Genomic DNA, 20,241 nt, shown 5'->3' with positions numbered 1-20,241 from the left:
GTGGCGTGCTGCAGGCGGCCGGAGACCTCTAGGAGCAGCTCCGGCGGTAGAGCGGTCCATGGGCTGGGCTTGGACGCGGACGCGGGCGCCGGCGTGGATGTTGGTGCGGCGGACCGAGACGCCGCGCGCGAGGGGATGCACCCCATTGATCGGATCTAGGGAGGATGGGAGAGATCGAGCAGCCCCCGTAGTAGGACGTAGCCGCAGGAGAAGTCCAGGCCCGTCCGTGCAGTTTCAGTGGCACTAGCTACATGCAGAGGCCCAGGCCCGTCTCCATCCAAACTTCCAAAGATATAGGAGTAGTAATTAAATTATGATATTCCCTAAAAAAGGTACAATAACAGTTAATAACTCTGGAAAGGCCTGTACTGCGAATTTCAGTTTCTTTTCCAATCCGAATCAAATTAATCAAACTTCAAGACGACCAAGCTCATATATGGAAGTAATGATTCTAAACCCCATCTCAAAGAGCGACCTTGAAGTGGGATTCTTGAAGGATGAGCTGAAGCGACTAAAGAGCTACCTTAAATCCGCAGACGCCAAATGGAGATCGGGAGATGAGTTTGTGGCTACCGGGGTTAGCCAGATCAGGGATGCGGCATATGAGGCCGAGAATGCCATTGAAGCGGCTGACTACATGGAGAAGGGAAACATGCTCAAGAAGGGCTTCATGGGTGCCATGTAAGGTATGCTTCCTTGCCAAGCGACCTGATCACCCTTCACACAATTGGTGCTGAAATACAACGTGTAAAAAGGAAGAAAAATGAGATATTTTATAGTGCAAACCATTTGAAAATTAATTTGGATACTAGTGATCTGGTAAAGGTTACCAAGGTTAGAAACTCCCTCCATTTTTGTATACAAGGGCACAAACCCATATTACAGGTACCAAGGTAGAAACTAATAGCCATTTAAGCCAATGTTGCAAACTAGTCTTTTCTCCTCGCTTGACATGTTAATTAATGTGTATTTTCCTCTCCAACGCACAACAAGACAACTCTCTCACTCCTCATTGGTTGATTATAATGCGATGCATTAAAACCAACCTTCTCACTCTCGCATGCATGCATTTGGTATTAATGTCCTCGGTTGCTAGTACGAGGCAAACTCGTAAATTTTATCTTGATTGGTGTTAGTGGCCTTGTATAGCTGCAAATTGTAATTTTGATAGTGGCCTTGTGTATACAAAAATGGAGGGAGTATTGACGATGAGTATCCAAAAGATTATGGTACTATGCACCAAAACTTTGAAAAGATATTAACCTTGTTGGTTTCGGGGATGATTACAAAGAAATAGTTGGCAAGTTAGTTGACAAAAAGAGAACATAACTCTTAGTGTTGTCTCCATAGTGGCCATGGGTGGGCCGGGAAAAAAGCACTCACTATGATAGTATGCACTTCATCTAGTGTCGAACAACACTTTCAGGCAGCTTATAGGGTCGTTGTATCTCAAACGTTCAAGGGCATTGATTTACTAAAGGATATTATGAAACAAATAATGGGGGGGGGGGGGGGGGGGGGAGATGAGTCAATTGCTAAGATGAACTAGATGATGCCTCGCACGTTGCTGCGGAATCTTGATAGAAGAAACACGTAAAAAGTTGATAGAAAAATAATGCCTCCATTCTAGAATATAAGGTGTATCGATGTTTGTGCAAGTCAAATTTCTGTATATTTGATGAAAATTGTAGAATATGATTTTGACATCTATAATATCGAAATCTGCAATATAACATCGCACCTGATGCATCTGGTGCGATGTAAACGTCAATCTATGGGCCCATCTGGTGCTGATCTTTGTGAGGCCCGCCCGGTGGCGGCTAACCACCTAGTAGGACCCACCTGGCGTAACTTCCATTGAGCCAGGACATCCCATGAGCACAAGGGCTATCGATGTTGGGATCTCGTGGGTCGTTGCTTGCGCATCTCGCGTGATGTGACGTTTGACGAGTCTCGTTCTTACTACCCACGTCCTTCTTCCTCGAGTCTCTCTGTGGACGACCTTTCTTTCCTTCTCCTTCCCGATACACCCTGCTATGTGCCTCCTGTGTCACCTCCTCCTCCGGCACCTCTCCTTCCTTCGCATTCACCACCGACCCCATCTTCTCCATCCTCCTCCTCCACCTCTCCACCATCATCTCCAGTCAGTCACCCTCTCTCACCGTTCCCTCTCCACTATACTCGTCGCCCTCATGCTGAGGATGTCTCCCCTGACGCGCCTTCCACCTCAGGTGCACCTCCCCTCACGCCTCCCCCGGTTCACAGCCTCCGTGCTCGGCCTCGCCCCCCGCCTGATCGCTACTCCCCCGATCGGTACGGTCTCTCTGTTATTGCTGAGCCCACTTCCTATCGGACTGCCATGACTCAGCCTGAATGGCAGCTTGCGATGGCCGAAGAGCTTGCTGCCCTTGAGCGCTCTGGCACATGGGATCTGGTTCCCCTCCCTTCCGGTGTTCGTCCCATCACCTGCTAGTGGGTTTACAAGATTAAAACTCGCTCATATGGTTCTCTTGAGCGTTACAAAGCTCGTCTTGTGGCCCGTGGTTTCCAGCAGGAGCAGGGACGCGATTATGATGAGACATTCGCTCCTGTGGCCCATATGATCACTGTCCGTACTCTCCTTGCCGTGGCTTCTGTTCGTCAGTGGTCTATCTCTCAGCTTGATGTCCAGAACGCCTTTCTCAATGGCGATTTGCGTGAGGAGGTTTATATGCAGCCACCACCGGGGTACTATGCTCCTGACGGTATGGTCTGTCGACTTCGCCGCTCCCTCTACGGTCTTAAACAGGCCCCTCGCGCCTGTTTTGAGCGCTTTGCCTCTGTGGTGACTGCCGCTGGTTTCTTGCCCAGTGATCATGAGCCCGTGTTGTTTGTTCACACGTCTCCTCGTGGTCGGACCATTCTCCTTCTGTATGTTGATGACATGATCAACACTGGTGACGACTCTGACTACATTGCCTTTGTTAAGGCTCGCCTTCACGACCAGTTCCTCATGACTGATCTTGGTCCTCTTCGCTATTTTCTTGGGATTGAGATCTCCTCGACCTCTGATGGCTTCTACATCTCCCAAGAAAAATATATTCAGGATCTTCTTGCTCGAGCTGCTCTCGGTGATGACCGCACTGTTGCGACTCCTATGGAGCTCAACGTTCAGCTTCGTGCCTATGATGGTGATCATCTTCCTAATCCCACTCGCTATCGTCACCTTGTTGGCAGCCTTGTCTATCTTTCTGTTACGCATCCTAACATCTCCTATCCTGTTCACATCCTGAGTCAGTTTGTTTCAGCCCCCACCTCTGTCCACTATAGTCATCTCCTCTGTGTTCTACGATACCTTCATGGCACGATCTCTCAGCGCCTTTTCTTTCCTCGCTCCAGCTCACTTGTGCTCCAGGCCTACTCTGATGCTACCTGGGCTAGTGATCCCTCTGATCGACCCTCGCTGTCTGCTTACAGTGTTTTTCTTGATGGCTCTCTTATTGCCTGGAAAACAAAGAAACAGACTGCAGTTTCTCGCTCGAGTACAGAGGCTGAGTTGCGAGCCATGGCTATGCCGACGGCTGAGGTGATCTGGTTAGGGTGCACTACTAGGAAAAGGCATGCTAGTGGCGCACCGAATTTGCCTTCTAATGGCGCACTACTGATGCGCCACTGGCATCACGCCATTAGAATTAAATTCTAATGGCGCACTACTGGTGCGCCATTAGTATCTGGTGTTCTAATGGCGCACCGCGTAGTGTGCCATTAGTATAGCCTGCAGTGCGCCATTAGAATGCCTCCCAGGGGCCATATGTACAAATGTGCTTTGGCATTCTAATGGCGCACCAGCAGCTAATGCGCCATTAGTGTGATGATCACAGTGCGCCATTAGTGTCTTGTGTGGTGCGCCATTAGTATGAATATTAGGTTTTATTTTTTTTGCTTTTCTGATTTTTGCACAGGTTACAAAATATATTATTGCATAGAATATAGACAGCAGCACACAGCAACATCAGATTCATCAAATACAATAGAAGATTAGTCTCCGAATACAATTCATCATATTAGTCTCCGGATTCAAAAGACCGGACAAAGATAAAACATTACAAGTCTCAAGACCGCGAGTATCGAGTTTGCCTTCACATTACAAGTCGATATCGATCATCTAAACTACCATCACATAGAAGAGAGCTGTGGTCATCACGATGAGCATCATCGCGATCAAACTGGTCTTCATCTGGTTCCTCCAACGCTCCCTCCTCTCTCCCGCTAGATAGCGGGCGTATCTAGATTCGGCCTCCGCCCTAGTGGTGTACCCTTTGTAACTGTTACCGCTGAAACGGTGAACCTGTCTCCGACACTCCTCTTCGGTTGGCTGCCATACCATCTGTGTGTGCGCCACCATCATCAGTGGTGGCATCCTCGGCGGCACCATCAGTGGTGTCATCCCCGACGCCACTAGGGGTTGTGTAATCAGGATCGGTGTCTTCCGCGGCGTCATCATAGCGGTGAGGTTGTTCCTCCATCTCTTGGGACAGCTCCCAGAATTGCTTGCCGCCCGAACCACCGGCCTCATCGTTGTGGGCCATGTTTCTCTCTAAATAGGAAAAAAGTTTGGTCAAAAAGATGGTTATTGTCAAGGAACAAGATCATGGTCTCATGATTTAGGGTTTGTCGACACCGAGGCACCCTAAAAGCCTAAGCTTTCATCATTTAGGTTCTCATCGACACCGAGGCATCCGGGGCAACCAAGTTAAGTTTTCATCATTTAGGGTTTATCGATGCCGAGGCACCCTAGGTTGGGCCTAATCTTGGCTCTATTGCCACCTATGTTGGGTTTATCATCTAGGGTTTATCGATGCTAAGGATAATTCTAAGTTGGGCCTAATCACTTGGCTCTATTGCCACCTATGATTTAATGCAGCAAGAATGGCAGGGCAGTTGATCCTACTTAACTAAGTACTAAGATAGCCCGGCCCATGCATTAGTCACAAGTACCCCATATGTCCTATTTTTAGCAAAGTCATGCTAAAATTCACGGAAAATTTCAGCATGACCTTTGCTGAAAATAGGACATATGGAGTACCCGAATTTGCCGGAACGGAAGTTAATCGACATTCCGGCAAACTCAAGGGCCTCTCGGGGTACCTGCAAATTCATCACGACACGATGGTCGGAGACAAAACCCAGCCACAGACCATATGGTCCTCTGCTTTCATATGGACAAAAATCAGCTCAACTTATGTGAGCTTCCATTCCAGATATAATATGTCTCCCAACAAAAAATCATCAATAGTTTAGAAAGCCTGTACAAACACAGAAAGAATGACAAATGTATTTTTACAGATCATGGCTCAGAGTCATAAACATCTATGGACCAAATATAGTAATGGATACAGCAGATTAGTCTTATGATTTTACTTGTTCGGTATAAAATAGCTTATGCTTTCCTTACAGTACATGTCCACATTTGATATGTCCTTTTTGTCTGTCCTGCTTTTTGAATCAACCGTATCGAGCAATACTATGGAATTAGTCAAATAATTGTGCATGTTTTGACAATAGGATGAATGCAAAAGAAAATCAAATGGTTGTGGCAATCTGTCCATCATCATGACTGTTGACAGTCGCCACACCCACTTTTGGACTTCGATCTAGCACAAAGGGGGTGTATAAGAGCAGATATGGATGGTGTGGTCTGGCACAGATAGCAGTATAATCATCTTAATCTTGCAGTGTAATTTTTAATCCGTGGCAGCAAACGGGCATTGTGCTAGTCTAATAAGAATACACATTGTTGAACTTCATTGCTGGAATTAATGGTTTACTATCGGGATGTGCCTTAGGAGCATCGCTTATCAAGTGAAAACATAAGACACAAACTTGTAGCTGTATGTGTTTTGCCAAGAAAGGGTGCAACAAGAAATATTTTCCTAGTACTGGTTTATCTCACCTACTAGTAAAGGGACATTTCTCCTCAAATCGAAAGTTAATACATCGTTGTTTCTTACTAGGGGAAGATGGACCTGGATGGTCAAGCACGTGGAAGATGGCTTTGTGGGCGCGCCTTCTTAACAGCGAAAATGCATACAGAATGATCCTAAAGTTAATCACATTGGTTCCACCTGGTGAAAAAGTTGGGTTCGAAGGAGGACTGTACACCAATCTGTGGACAGCACACATAAGAACAGTAGCAGTAGTACTACTACTAGCAGTAGTACTACCAAAAGAAAGGAAAGAACAGTAGCAGTAGTACTACTACTAGCTAGCTAGCTAGCTGGTACTGATCTAGCTTCTGCATGCATTTCTCTGAATTTTGTTATACTTAAACACTACAAGGAATTATACTTTGTCATAGCTATTAGTCTTTGGACTAAGGGGCACTAGCACACTAGTAAGTGATAGGCAACCATCCTACATGGAAATGTGAAGAGTTACATGGATGAGTACCAGCTCTAAGTGAAGGCTCAATGGATTCAAGATCAACCGACTGAAGTTGCCCAAACCTGCAAGGAAAAGAGAGAATAATGATTTCGAACTGCTTCTGATGGCATACATAAGCATAAGTTCAGTCCCCCAAATCAAGTACTCCATCAGATTGGGATACTACTCTAGATTAGTGTAGCCACTATCTAACAAAAAATTTCAGAACTGAATTTCAGAGTACTCTAAATGTTGTGTGCCCTAGTATTTCTGTGTTCCCTTGCATTTCTATAACATTTAGTAGCATGACAATTTTATCATGTTGAAAAAAATTCAGTAACATGAATTTGGCTAAGCCAAGCATGATCTTGCTTGCATTGCCGCCTTTGCTACATGAAGCAATAGGGTAGGTTCAGTTGAGGGGGTGGAGGAGAAGGGAGGAATAGGTTTTGCCAACAGAGAGGATGTTCTTACAAGGGAGCAAGAAGCCTGCCGCCATGGCCCTAGGGTTTGCAGGTGAGGGGGTGGAGGAGAAGGGAGGAATCACCATGCATAGGTTGGGGAGGGAGGAAGGATGGAGAGGGAGGAAGGAGGAAGGAGGAGAGGTACCTGGGCAGGCGCGGCCGGTCGCCGGAGGGGTCAGGGTCGGGGTTGGGGTCGGGGTCGGCGGCGGCGGCGTCGTCGAAGGGATGCCTCAGTTGGCCGTGGGAAGGCCGGCGGCCGCGGTCGTCGTCCTGCACCCCGTGCCCGGACTGAGGAAGACGCCGGCGTTCAAGCTCCGGCAGCAGCTGGGCGTCGGGGGGCGACGGCGCGGGGGCAAAGTTAGGTCGAGTGGGGGGGGGGGGTCTGGCGAGGGAGGGAGAGAGGCCAGAGGGGAATAGGTGGAGGGAAGCTTTCTAATGGCGCACCACACGCAGGTGCGCCATAAGTACGACTGTTCTAATGGCACACCACCCCTCGGTGCGCCATTAAAATTTTGTTTTAACCTAGCCTAGTAGCCATATCTACAGCCCAACCCTATCTGCAACAGAACCCACGCATTAGCTCGACTGGTCAGCATGCAGCACACACACTAGGAGGTCCTGGGTTTGATTCCCAGGATCCTCAATATTTTTTTATGCATTTTAAATGGTGTTTTTTATATTTATTTGTGTTTAAATATGTTCAAACTTGTTTAAATCATAACAGTAATATTTTTTATGCATTTTAAATGCTGTTTTTTATATTTATTTGTGTTTAAATATGTTCAAACTTGTTTAAATTATAACAGTAATATTTTTTATAAAAATAGTAAAAAAAATTTAAAAAATATGTTCAAAAAGTGCGGGTGCGGGGGGCCGGGTGCTCCGGCGGTGGAGCAGGGGAGGGTTGCGATGGGTGGAGCTAGCGGGGGAGGGTGCGGGTGCGATCGAGATGGAGGGGGATCGAGATCGAGATGGAGGGGGAATCGAGATCAAGTGTCCTCATGAATTCAAAAAGTGCCCATGAAATTTAAAAATATTCATGATATCAAAAGGTGCCCATGAAATACAATCGAGAAATGAAGACTACGATTTAAATACAATCGGTCTTAGCTAGCTATCTGTTCACAATCTTCTTGCCCTTCTTTTTCGCAAACGGAGTTCTTCTGTGGAACGGACGTCCTTTAGGTAGGGTGGTCCTGCTTCTTCTTGTGGTGTGTGCTGCTACTTCATCGTCGTCGTCATGTTCGATCTTCGGGTCGCCGTACTTGTCGAAGTCTTGCTCATTGGCTACTCCATCCATTCCGATGATCTTCCTTTTGCCTCTCCTCACGACAACACGACTGGGCTTTGGCGGGTCGGTAATGAAGAAGCATTGGTCCACTTGGGAAGCCAGTACCCATGGCTCATTTTTCGCGGTGACGTTTGCGCCCGCGGTCTTGGATTTGGCTTCGGGTATAACCATGGTGGTGAAATACCGGTCTTCTTTTATGACGTTTTTGGCCCATCTGACACGGAACATCGGGACCTTCTCTCCAGCGTAGCTCAGCTCCCAGATCTCCTCGATCCTTCCGTAGTATCTGTCCTTGTCGTTACCGGTGTAGGATTCCATCGTTACCCCGGAGTTCTGATAACCATCGCTCTTCATGTCCTTGTCCTCGGTGTAGAATGTGTAGCCGTTGATATCGTACGCCTCATAGGTCATCAGGTTGTGCTCGGCGCCCTGTGACAAGGCGAATATGAGTTGTTCTTCCGCGGAAGAATCCTCATGTAAAGGGTACGACAGAAGCTTCTGCTTGAACCAACGCGTGAAACATGAGTTGTGCTCTTTGAGTATATCTCCGTCCGTCCTCTGTTGGCCTCGGTCATTGTACGTCTTCTTAATAAAGGTTTTGTGCTCTACCACCCAAGGATCGACCACGTCTATGTGTTGTAGCGCGACTAGGTTTGCTCTTTCAAAGTCGGCGAGTCGACCCTCGAAGTCGACATGCATTTCGCGGCGACCCTCATGGTGACCCCATCCAGCGAGCCTGCCGAGGTGCCTGTTGACGGGCAGACCAACGGGGTTCTCGGTGCCTAGATAATTCGTGCAGTAGGAGATGCACTCTTCGGTCAGAAAGCCCCTGGCTATGCTTCCCTCTGGACGTGACATGTTGCGAACGTATCCTTTGATGACACCATTCATCCTTTCGAACGGCATCATGCTGTGCAGGAACGTCGGCCTGAGTTGGATGATATCCTCCACTATATGGACCAGCAGATGCACCATAACGTCGAAGAATGCGGGCGGAAAGTACATCTCAAGCTCGCATAGTATCACCACGATCTCTTCCTGTAGCCTTCTGAGTTGCCTCACGCCAATCGACTTCCGAGAGATGACGTCGAAAAAGTTGCATAGGCCAAATAGCGTTTCACGGACGTGCGCGTCCATGATCCCACGGATTGCAACTGGAAGTATCTGCGTCATCAGCACGTGACAGTCGTGAGACTTCATCCCGCTGAACTTCTGCTTCGCTGGGTCTAGGTATCTGATTATCTTCCCCGCGTAACCGTAAGGAAGTTTTACTCCTAGGAGGCAGGTGAAAAACTGCTCGATCTCCTCCTGACTTAGAGTGAAGCACGCGGGAGGGTAGTCATTTCCGGTCTTCTTGGCCTTTTTGCCTTTGCGACGACTTTCCGTGTCCTGCTTCGCCTCATCATCATCATCATCATCATCATCATTAGCGTGAAGCTCCTGCCTGATGCCCATTGATTTCAAGTCTGCCCTTGCTTTCGGCCCATCTTTGGTCCTCTCTGGCATGTTGAGCAGGGTACCAAGCAGACTCTCGCACACGTTCTTCGTGATATGCATGACATCAAGGCTGTGAGGCACACGGTGGATCTTCCAGTACGGCAAGTCCCAGAAAACAGACCTCGTTTTCCATACCTTCAGCAGCGGCTCTGGCGCCTTTCGCTTCTTTCCCGGCAGTGGGCAGTCTTTCCAATTTTTCAACAGCTTGTCTATTTCCTCGCCGCTCCTCGTACACGGGCGTTTTCGGGGTTCGGTTTCACCATCGAACAGATCCTTGCGTTTCCTCCACGGGTCATCGTCGCGAAGCCACCTTCGATGTCCCATGAATACGGTTTTCGAAGACCCGGGATCTCTATCTAGCTGGCGATACGTTGTGTCATCCATGCACCTTACGCATCCAGAAAATCCGTGGACTACCTGCCCCGCGAGATATCCGTAACCGAGATAGTCGTGCACCGTCGTGAGCAGTGCGGCTCTCATAGGGAAATATTCTTTCTCTGCGGCGTCCCACGTATTGGCTGGCGTTTTCCACAGCGTGTCAAGCTCCTCTTTCAGCAGCCCCAGATACAGATTGATGTCGTTCCCTGGTTGTTTCGGCCCTTCAATTAGCATACTCATGTGAATGTACTTCCTCTTCATGCACAACCAGGGGGAAGGTTGTACATCCACACAAACACAGGCCAGGTGCTATGTGTGCTTCTCTGGCTGCCAAACGGATTGACTCCATCGGTGCTCGCGCCCAGCACGATGTTCCTTGGATCGTTCCCAAATTCTGGGTATTCGAAGTTCAACGCTTGCCACTGGCTCGCATCCTTAGGGTGACTCAGCATCTTGTCTTTTTTATCTATCTCCGGATCATTTGCGTCATCTTCTCGCTTCTTCTCCTCCCTATCCGCGTGCCAACGCAGGAGCTTTGCTACCTTAGGGTCCGCGAAATACCGCTGCAGACGAGGAGTGATCGGAAAGTACCACACCGATTTTCGAGGAGCTTTCTTCCTCTTCTTGTATCGAGTGACGCCGCACACCGGACATATGGTAGACTCCGCGTGCTCGTCCCGATAAATGATGCAATTGTTCATGCACACATGGTATTTCACATGCGGTAAATCCAGAGGACACACGATTTTCTTCGCCTCCTCGAAACTGGTCGGGCACTTGTTCCCCTTGGGAAGACGTTCGTGCCAGAATGACATGTTCTCGTCGAAGCATGCGTCGGTCATTTTGTGTTTTACCTTCATCTCCAGAGCCATGAGCGTTACTTTCAGGCGGGTATCCTCGGGCCTGCATCCTTCATACAATGGAGTAACCGCGTCTATCTCCAGTTGATCCAGCTTGGCTTTCTCTCGGGCGGCAGCTCTTGCGTTATCCGTCCGCTTGAGAAGCAGCTCTTGAATATGAGGGTCCTGCACCCAGCCTCCATCGTCGTCTGCTCCGGCATCTTCATCTTCATGATCATTCCCTTCGTCTTGATCTTCCTCATCATCATGTACGACATCTTCTACATGATGACTGTGTACAGCATCACCGTCGTGATCATGTCCTGGAGATTCTTCGTCTTCTCGCCCGCCCTCGCCGCGGTGGTACTTGTCTTGTTGCCCTTCCTCATTTCTTGCCCGGCCCCGGCCATGGACGACTTGATAGTCATCTTCATCACCTTGCCACCGATAGCCATCCATGAAACCACGCAAGAGCAGGTGGTCCCGCACCTGCCCGGAATCCGGGTCCGCAATAAGGCTCTTCAGCTTGCATCTTCGACATGGACATCTTATCTCCATCTCGTTCTTTTGAAGCATCTCGGCCTTCGCGGAGCTCAAAAACCTATTCACGATGCCTTCAGTCATCGTGCGGACCATGGTCGCCTGCAGGGTAGAGCAAAACGATATGTTAGAACCAAGAAAAAATTTGGCATGACCTTCCCTAAAAATAGGACCAAAAAGAATGCATAGTGCCAAAATTCTTGCCGAAACGGAAATGAATCAAAACATTCCGGCAAAATATTGGCAACTATCGCATATTTCAAATACCGGTACCTTCAAACACAAACATATATGCAACACCACAAACACATGCAACACCACAAACATACATAGATCTAGCTAGGCCACAAAAAGTGCATGTGCATGTTGTTGGAGCGAGCTAGGGAGAAAAAAAAGTAGATCTATATCATGAAGATAGCTTTCCCTTACTTACCTATCAAAAAAAGGTAATTTCACCACTTAATTTTGTTGAATCTATGGTGGAAATGAGGTGAGGAGGAGGAGATGGCCGAAAGCTTGGAGAAGGAGGTGGATGGAATGAAGTGGGGAAAGTGAGTGGGTAGGTGTGGGCTGTCCAAAATATCTTGTTGGTCCCAGGTTACTAATGGCGCACCGTAGGAAAATGCGCCATTAGTAACCCTGGTTACTAATGGCGCATCAGCCTACGGTGCGCCATTAGTAGTTTTGCAAAAAAGTAAAAATAATAAGTATATATACTAATGGTGCATCTCCTCTGAGTGCGCCATTACTAGTTTAAACTAGTAATGGCGCACTGTGCCACGATGCGCCATTAGTAGTTTTCCAAAAAAAAGAATAAAACAAAATTTACAGTAATGGCGCACTGCCTGCTTGGTGCGCCATTAGTAGTTATAGATAGTAATGGCGCATTATGGACCCGATGCGCCATTAGTATGTATGGGAAAATGGAAAAAAAAATTCATACTAGTGGCGCACCCTGTTTACGGTGCGCCATTAGTGTCTTCCACACTAATGGCGTATCACAAACAGGTGCGCCATTAGTATATAGTAGTGGCGCACTGCTTCCACGGTGCGCCATTAGAATCAATCCTATCTATAGCCCTTTTCCTAGTAGTGGTGGTTACTTGAGGATTTTGGTGTGTCTACTACCACCTCGACTCCCTTACTGTCTGACAGTACCGGTGCTATCAGTATTGCGCGTGACCCAGTGAAGTATGAGCTCACCAACCACATCGGAGTGGATGCCCACTTTGTGCGTGCTGCTGTGCAGGATCAGACTCTCGCTCTTCACTATGTGCCCTCTGAGTTACAGTTGGCTGACTTCTTCATGAAGGCACAAACTCAAGCGCAACATAGTTTTCTTCTCTCCAAACTCAGTGTTGTTGATCCACCATGAGTTTGAGGGGGGGTGTTAGATGTGTATAAGTCCTTTTAGTACATCCCCATTGTATAAGGGGTCTTTCTGCACTTTACCACACATGTATATGTTTTGGCCTTTGGCCCTCAGTAAAGCTAGTTGCTGTTTATCCAACACAACACACGTTAACTCTTTTACAATACACTTTTCTATATACTTCGGACACATTTTCATATGATGTTTAACATTTCTGAAATATATGATTAATATATTTAAAACTTATATTTTTATGTCTATTTTTTATGCACACATAATACATTTTTAGCATGTTTCTAATACATTTCTGTGAGGGACTGTTTTGGACCCAACTGTTTAATGATATGATTAAATTTATTTTAATTATTTCTCTTGTAGTTGCGGATGCTAGCATGGTGGGTATAATAATAATTAGGTATTTGTTCAAGATAGGACAATATCTTAGCTCCAGTCCATTTATCAAATCAATGAACTGTAACTTAACAAATCATGCATACTTTCGATATTCTGGTCTCAGTTTGAGAGGTTTCGATTAGGAAAAATTTCCATGCGTTCTTTTTTTTTTTGGACAACACAGGAGCTGGAGCTGGATAAGTTCATAACGCACCAAGTTGCACTAAAGGACATCAAATCGGCATTCGACTTGCTGCAGCAGCGGAAGAGTCTCAGGTGCACCATATGGATGGATAAGTGACAAAGCTACAGGAGTTTGAAAGCATAGAGGTAGCTATCCAGAATTTTGGTCAAGTCTGCTGCTCATTCCAGTACAAAATAATTGGGTTTTACTGCTGCCGGAAGTCGCCCTCTCTGTGTGTACTGAATCGTAAACTTAATGTGCCGAAGTAACTTCATATATACCCCTATGTCAATCTTGATTGGTCATCACTGCCATTTGTTATGGGCATAAATAGTTATCAACGTTAATGCAATATGTCGACTCTTTCCTTCAGTTTCCTGTGGTATATCTCTTTCCGATCTATGCTTCTCTTCATCGGCGGCGGTTGTTGTTTTGGTGCTTTGGTCCTATAGAGCCTTAGCATGATGACTTTTTGATTGTCTTTTACTCATAGTTGGTCTTATTCAGTTTCAATAAATTGTTCCCGGCTCAACTCCGGTACAATGGCACATTAATTATTTGTAGTAATTTGATGCAGCTTTCCACCATCGCTTGTCACTTACCAGTCAAACGTGTGTGCTTGCATGAATTGCTTTCCATCCTTTTCTAATTTCTGAATTGATCTCCTTGGACCATACACATCCTGAGACATGTTCTTCTCGAAGCCAGAGCATTTGCTGCATGGGTGTCATCAGTTCACCGCATGTGGCAAGCTATGAGCTCCCAGGAACAAATAAATGGCAAGAATTAAAGAAGAGGGCTCGCACATGATTCAGGTAGATAATAATTTCTTTCATATGTAGAGAGCTAGGTCTTTGGTTACATCTCTTGAGAATATTTTTTACTAACACAACGACATCTTATATATCTAGCTGAGTTATTCACCTTTTGTTACTCCAGACCAAGAAAAGCAGGAATTGTAGACCACAGCAGCTAAAGCAAAAATTACACCACCACCAGCAGCAGCAGCTTCAGTGGTCTTGCTCAGAGACATCCCCAGGTGTTTGTACTAGAACACTGACTGTAGGAAAAACATCGCAATATATGCTCGCTGCTATCCACTGAGATTTTTTTTTTACTTTGGACAGCCTGATCACGGCGCCTGCATCATAAACAAACACAGCATAACTACACCGCAATGAACTTCGAGAAGAGCCATAAGATTTTACAAAATTATAGCAAGTTTTAGAATAAGAAGGAACCATGTATAATTGATCTGACATAGATTTAGCTAAAGCGCTTCAACAGAAATTGATCAACAATTGAAATCCAGTCGTATATGTATGTAATTTGAACACAATGCAGCGTATGTATGCTTTGAGAAAATGCCACCTGAACACCTCGGAATCACTCCTGCTGATGGTAATATCCTCATCAGGATCCCCTTGTAGTGCAAGTATATCATGAACGGTTGCATCAAGTGAGGTTTCTTTCGGTCGTTCCTTGAAACGTTCCAGCAAAACAACACCTAGAAAGCACAAGCATAAGCATGCTGTTCAGAAAAGAGATTACTGCACCATGCATGTGCCGGAAGATACTGAGCAAATTAAAGGCCAATATGCCTGCAAAAATAAATAAATTTAAAGGCCAATATTCAGAAGGAGCAAATGCTACAACATCCATGCACTGATGCAGATGAGGTGAGATTTGCAATAGTATTTTTGTATAATAGTATTTCTGGATCAGCAATACTGTCCTCTTCTATGAATTCATATTTTTCATTCAAATTTTGTCCCCCTGGGAGCATAAATTCAGAGGGCAGTGATTCCCCTATGACGTATTTATAATGGTACACAAACCAAATCAACAAAGAAGTAGAGACTAGTGGTTCCAACATTTTCAGGCTGACGAGCAAATCCTGCACACCATCGACCCTCGCGTCAGCAATCCAGGAACGCGAGATCAAGCGAGGAGAAGGGTTGCGCCAATTATTTGTGGGCCCAATCTGCGTCGCTGTCACGAGACCATGAGGCCCACTACGAGAAGGCCATGGCACCCAACAGATGACACCTTGGGAAGCAAAAAGTTCATAGGACAAGCATCTGCCAGGGCTGGAGATGCAGATGCCATTGAATGATGCTAAAACTGCGACTCAAGCAAAGGTGTGGCCGTGTGGGGAGCTTCTTTGCTTTGCATGCATCTTACTAATACCTTGCCTTCATGTCACAGCAAAGGTAAAGAACCTCTAGCCCTCCCCGGAAGCACACCATATTCCTTCCTTCATTTCCATCATCACGAATCTGCTCTGCTATATATACAACCAAGCTCAAAGCAACAAGAAATACAATACCAGACGCCATCAAATCGTTCCTGGTCAGCCACACCTGCTTAATTTCTTCCAACCACTCATCCCTCGTCAAGCATTCCATCTCTGAGGGCAGAGAGCCCGGAGAAACTAATGGCCGAGTCGGCAATTGGCTCCGTGCTTGGCAACGTGAGCACCCTTGCGGTCCAGGAGACCACATTCCTATGTGGTGTCAACCTTGAAGCGGGATTCTTGAAGGATGAGCTAAAGTGGCTAAAGAGCTACCTTAAATCCGCCGACGCCAAAAGGAGATCAGGAGATGAGCTTGTGGCTACCTGGGTCAGCCAGATCGATGCAGCATATGAGGCCGAGAATGCCATTGAAGCGGCCGACTACATGGAGAAGAGAAACAGGCTCAAGAAGGGCTTCATGGGTGCCATCTCCAGGTATGCTCGCTTGCCAAGTGACCTGATTGCTCTTCACACAATTGGTGCTGAAATACAGCGAGTAAAAAGGAAGATCAGTGAGATATTTGATAGTGCAAACCGTTTGAAAATAAATTTGGATACTAGTGATGTAGAAAAGGTTCATATTGAGGATGAGTATCCACAAGATTATGGTACTGTGCACCAAAACTTTGAAGATATTGACCTTGTTGGTTTTGGGGATGAGTACAAAGAAATAGTTGGCAAGTTAGTTGACAAAGACGACATAACTCTTAGTGTTGTCTCCATAGTTGCCATGGGTGGGGCTGGAAAAACAACACTCGCTAGAAAAGTATACACTTCATCTAGTGTCAAACAACACTTTGAGGCAGCTTCTTGGGTCACTGTATCTCAAAAATTCAAGGGCATTGATTTACTAAAGGATATTATGAAACAAATAATGGGGGGCAGAGATGAGTCAGTTGCTAAGATGAATGAGTATGAGGTGGGAAATAAGATCCATGATTTTCTATTGCAAAAAACATACTTGGTAGTTCTTGATGATGTGTGGGAAACCGACACATGGGATCAGATAAACAAAAGGGTTAAGACTTTTCCAGATGCAACTAATGGTAGTAGAGTACTATTAACCACCCGGAAAGAAGATGTTGCAAATCACGTCCAAATGCCAATCTATGTCCATCATTTGAACAAGTTAGATGAAGAGAAAAGTTGGGAACTATTTAGTTGCAAAGCTTTACCATCATATAAGAGGTCTGTCATACGTGATGTGGACGAGTTTGAAAAACTTGGGAGAAAGCTTGCAAAGAAATGTGATGGACTGCCACTTGCACTTGCAGTTTTGGGGGGTTACCTACCTGTCAAAAAATATAAATGTACAAACATGGTCCAATATACTCTATGATTGGCCATCAACCAAGAACGGACAGATGATGCGAGACATACTGTTTCGCAGTTACAAAGACCTGCCAAATCATTATTTAAAAGCTTGTTTACTATATCTTGCTGCTTTTCCCGAGGATTATGTAATATCTGTGCCACACCTTATTCAATTATGGATAGCAGAAAGCTTCATTCCACATACACCAAAGCATATACTAGAAGAAACAACACATAATTATGTAACCGAGTTGGCTCAAAGAAGCTTGGTACAAGTTGTTGGCAGAAGTACGGCACATGGATGGATACAGAGTATAAGGATTCATGATATTCTACATGACTGGTGCACGGAGGAAGCAAGACAAGATGGTTTTCTTAATGCCATCGACAAAACTGCAGGTCAGGCTTTGTCTCCTGATCTCTTCCTATTAATTGATTCCATTTTCTATTTTGCTATATGTACTTATATGTGGCTAGATTCTTTCTGACATATGGTGCACTCTAAAAAAATTGCAGGCCAAGCTGGTGCATCATCATCATCTGATAACTTGATATCTTATCGTTTTAGCTTTCAAACATTGAGTGATCGGATTTTACCTGCGGCGCCTAATGTCCGAAGTCTGCTTGGCTTTGAGCTTGAATCAGTGTCCCTTCCTAAGCTGAGATTCCTGAGAGTTCTTTGCATTGAAGATTCAACACTAAAAGATTTCTCCAGCGTAATTGGTGGGTGCATTCACATAAGATTGCTTAGGTTGAGAAGATGTGCAGATGTGGTGCTCCCTTCTTCAATTGGAAAACGCCTTTACTTGCAGACTATAGAAGTCGAGGACACGGAGTTGAAGTCAGGGGTACCAAACTCGCTCTGGGACATCCCTAGTCTAAGGCATGTTTCAGTGTGGGAAATTTTTCTCCACCACCACGTGCAAGGAGTGTGCGACTGCAGCCGAAAGAGCTACAGAGCGTTGTGTTGCATCTTGATCCTGCTGGCACTGATTTCCGCTGGAATAACATGATGATTTTCTTGGGCCAGCTGAATCAACTAACAACCTTCTCCTTGTCGATGCGCCCCAATATACCAGCGGAGGTGCTCAACATATTTGCAAACATGCCTCACCTGGTCGATATAGTAAATCTCGGCCATTTTGATGAGATCGATAAGCTGCCTGCCGAGTTCCCACAAAGCGTACGTCGTCTTGTTCTATATGCTGGTGTCATAAAACAAGACCCGATGCCGATCCTGGAGAAACTCCCCTGTCTTGTGGAGTTGTATTTGAGTGGGTACAGAGGCCAGACCATGTGCTGCTCTTCCCAAGGGTTCCCTCGGCTGCAAGAGTTAGAACTTTATAGTTTTTCCACCGAGGTGTGGAGGTTGGAGGAAGGGACAATGCCAAAGCTCTCCGACCTGACACTTTGGCTGTGGGAGAAGATGAGCAAGCTCCCCGTGGGGTTGCTGCACCTTCAGTCCCTCGATCACCTGAAGCTGACCTTTATGCCCCAGATTTCTGAAGATGACATCACACTAAAGGAGCTGCGGCGGAAAGGATGCGAGGTACAGTACATACGTAGGCAGCTTAAGCTTAATTAATTTGCCCATCGGTCGATCTTGTTCCCCTTCCATTTTCTTTGCTATCTATATCTATGCATGTCTATTTGTCCACACGTTAATTAGTTCCAAAGATTAAGGCGGTTGATCGAGATGCCATATTCGTTCCTTCATTCAACCCTTGTAGCATGTTCACTAACAATCCCAATTAATCTTTATATGCTGCTGCTCCGTAGCAAATCAATACTAATATTATATGTAGATTGGATGAGTTAATGTTCGTTAGTTTCAGGATCAACTTCACTGCTTCCGTGCGTGTAACTAAGTTTTTTCTTCCCCGTAAAAAGAAAACTAAGTTATTTTTCTTATGACTTTTTTTTATATTTTGCGCAGGTGAAGAAATAGAGAAATCCAGCGCCCTGGAATTCTCCCCTCGAATCCATCTCTCACTCCTCCGAATCCTCACGTCTCTCCTTCTCCATCGACGGACTCTCTCCCCCAAATCCCCAATGGCCCCTCCCGATGCCAATCTCATCGCCACCCTGTTCTCCGATGCGGTCGCCAGGCCCTGTACGAGATAGATTTGTGGGGGTCTACAAGAGTGCCAATTCTCCGTGTATAAAAGTGTCAGTTAATTCTTAGTGCATGTATTCTGTGGAACATGAACACCTCATCCTTCCAACCGCATGTATTCTGTGAAATATGTATTTGAACCCCAATAAAAATGCTTCGTCGCCGAGGCGATGCTATGAGTAATGAGTTGCATGTACCTAATGTTCCTTTTTCTGATTTGTAACCTGTCTTGGCAAACTTGTATTGTGTGTATTAGTACCTAATGTTAATCTAATCTTCTTTTTTCTCATCTTTTCATGATCAGTGAACCGTGACTTGTCTCGATTGACGTCCGTATAGCCAACTGTTAATTTGTGCTTGGAAATCACCCGTGCATGAATCAAATGTCCCGCATTAAATTTGTCATTGCATTTGGGACCCAATGGAAGCATTTGATTCATTGCATTTGCAACTGCAAACCGCCACCAAATAACACCGGCCTCTGGTTGCTTGGATCATGATTGAAAGCCCCATGCGCTCCTTCGATGGAGCTGCCGCTGGCAGGGGGGTCCATGGAGCTGGACCTCTCCATCCCCAACCAGTATGGCTCAAACCTGGGCTCGGTCACGTCCCCCCGGTGCGGTCGGTGGCGGAGGCTGATGCGGGCCAGATGGAGGAGCCGCTGGGAGAGGCGCGCACTCCTATCGCGGTGTCCATGGATTCGCTGCCTCTCGCCTCGCGCTCTCCATCTAAAGGTGGCCGCAGCTCCAACAAGCTCGGTGCGGTGAAGCAGCTCAAGAAGGTGGCCGTGCGCAAGGTCAGCGCGGAGGCCGGGCGTACATCGGAGCTCCAGGGCGCGCCGGCGACACCCCGGCAGGCGGTGATGGCGTTGGCTATGCCCAACCCAGCCCCGCTCGCGCAGGAGGCGTCCAAGACGGTGACTGTCCCGAAGGCCAAGTGTTCCAAGGCCGTGGTGGATGGGCAGGTGGCTCCTGTTCGGGTCAGCGCGCGGGCCAAGGGCGCCAAAGGGAACATGCCTTCGCTCCAACGCGCCCAACTCCTCCAAGCACAGAAGAATTTGGAATCCTCAGGTAATCCATTCCCCGCTTTTCGATACTGGACTCTTTTTCGGACGAGCACCTAGGTGAGGTGTTGGTGGAAAGTGGGGTTGAACCGA

The 20,241-nt window shown here is 46.5% G+C and overlaps 1 pseudogene; it reads left to right on the top strand.

The window, feature by feature from the left end:
- The first annotated feature begins 15,704 nt into the window (after positions 1-15,704).
- On the top strand, positions 15,705-19,317 carry LOC123147302 (putative disease resistance protein At1g50180; annotated as a pseudogene).
- Positions 19,318-20,241: the final 924 nt, after the last annotated feature.

This window comes from Triticum aestivum, chromosome 7A (genome assembly GCF_018294505.1).
Source record: "Triticum aestivum cultivar Chinese Spring chromosome 7A, IWGSC CS RefSeq v2.1, whole genome shotgun sequence".
NCBI lineage: Eukaryota > Viridiplantae > Streptophyta > Magnoliopsida > Poales > Poaceae > Triticum > Triticum aestivum.
This window is presented reverse-complemented; position numbering and strand designations above follow the sequence as displayed.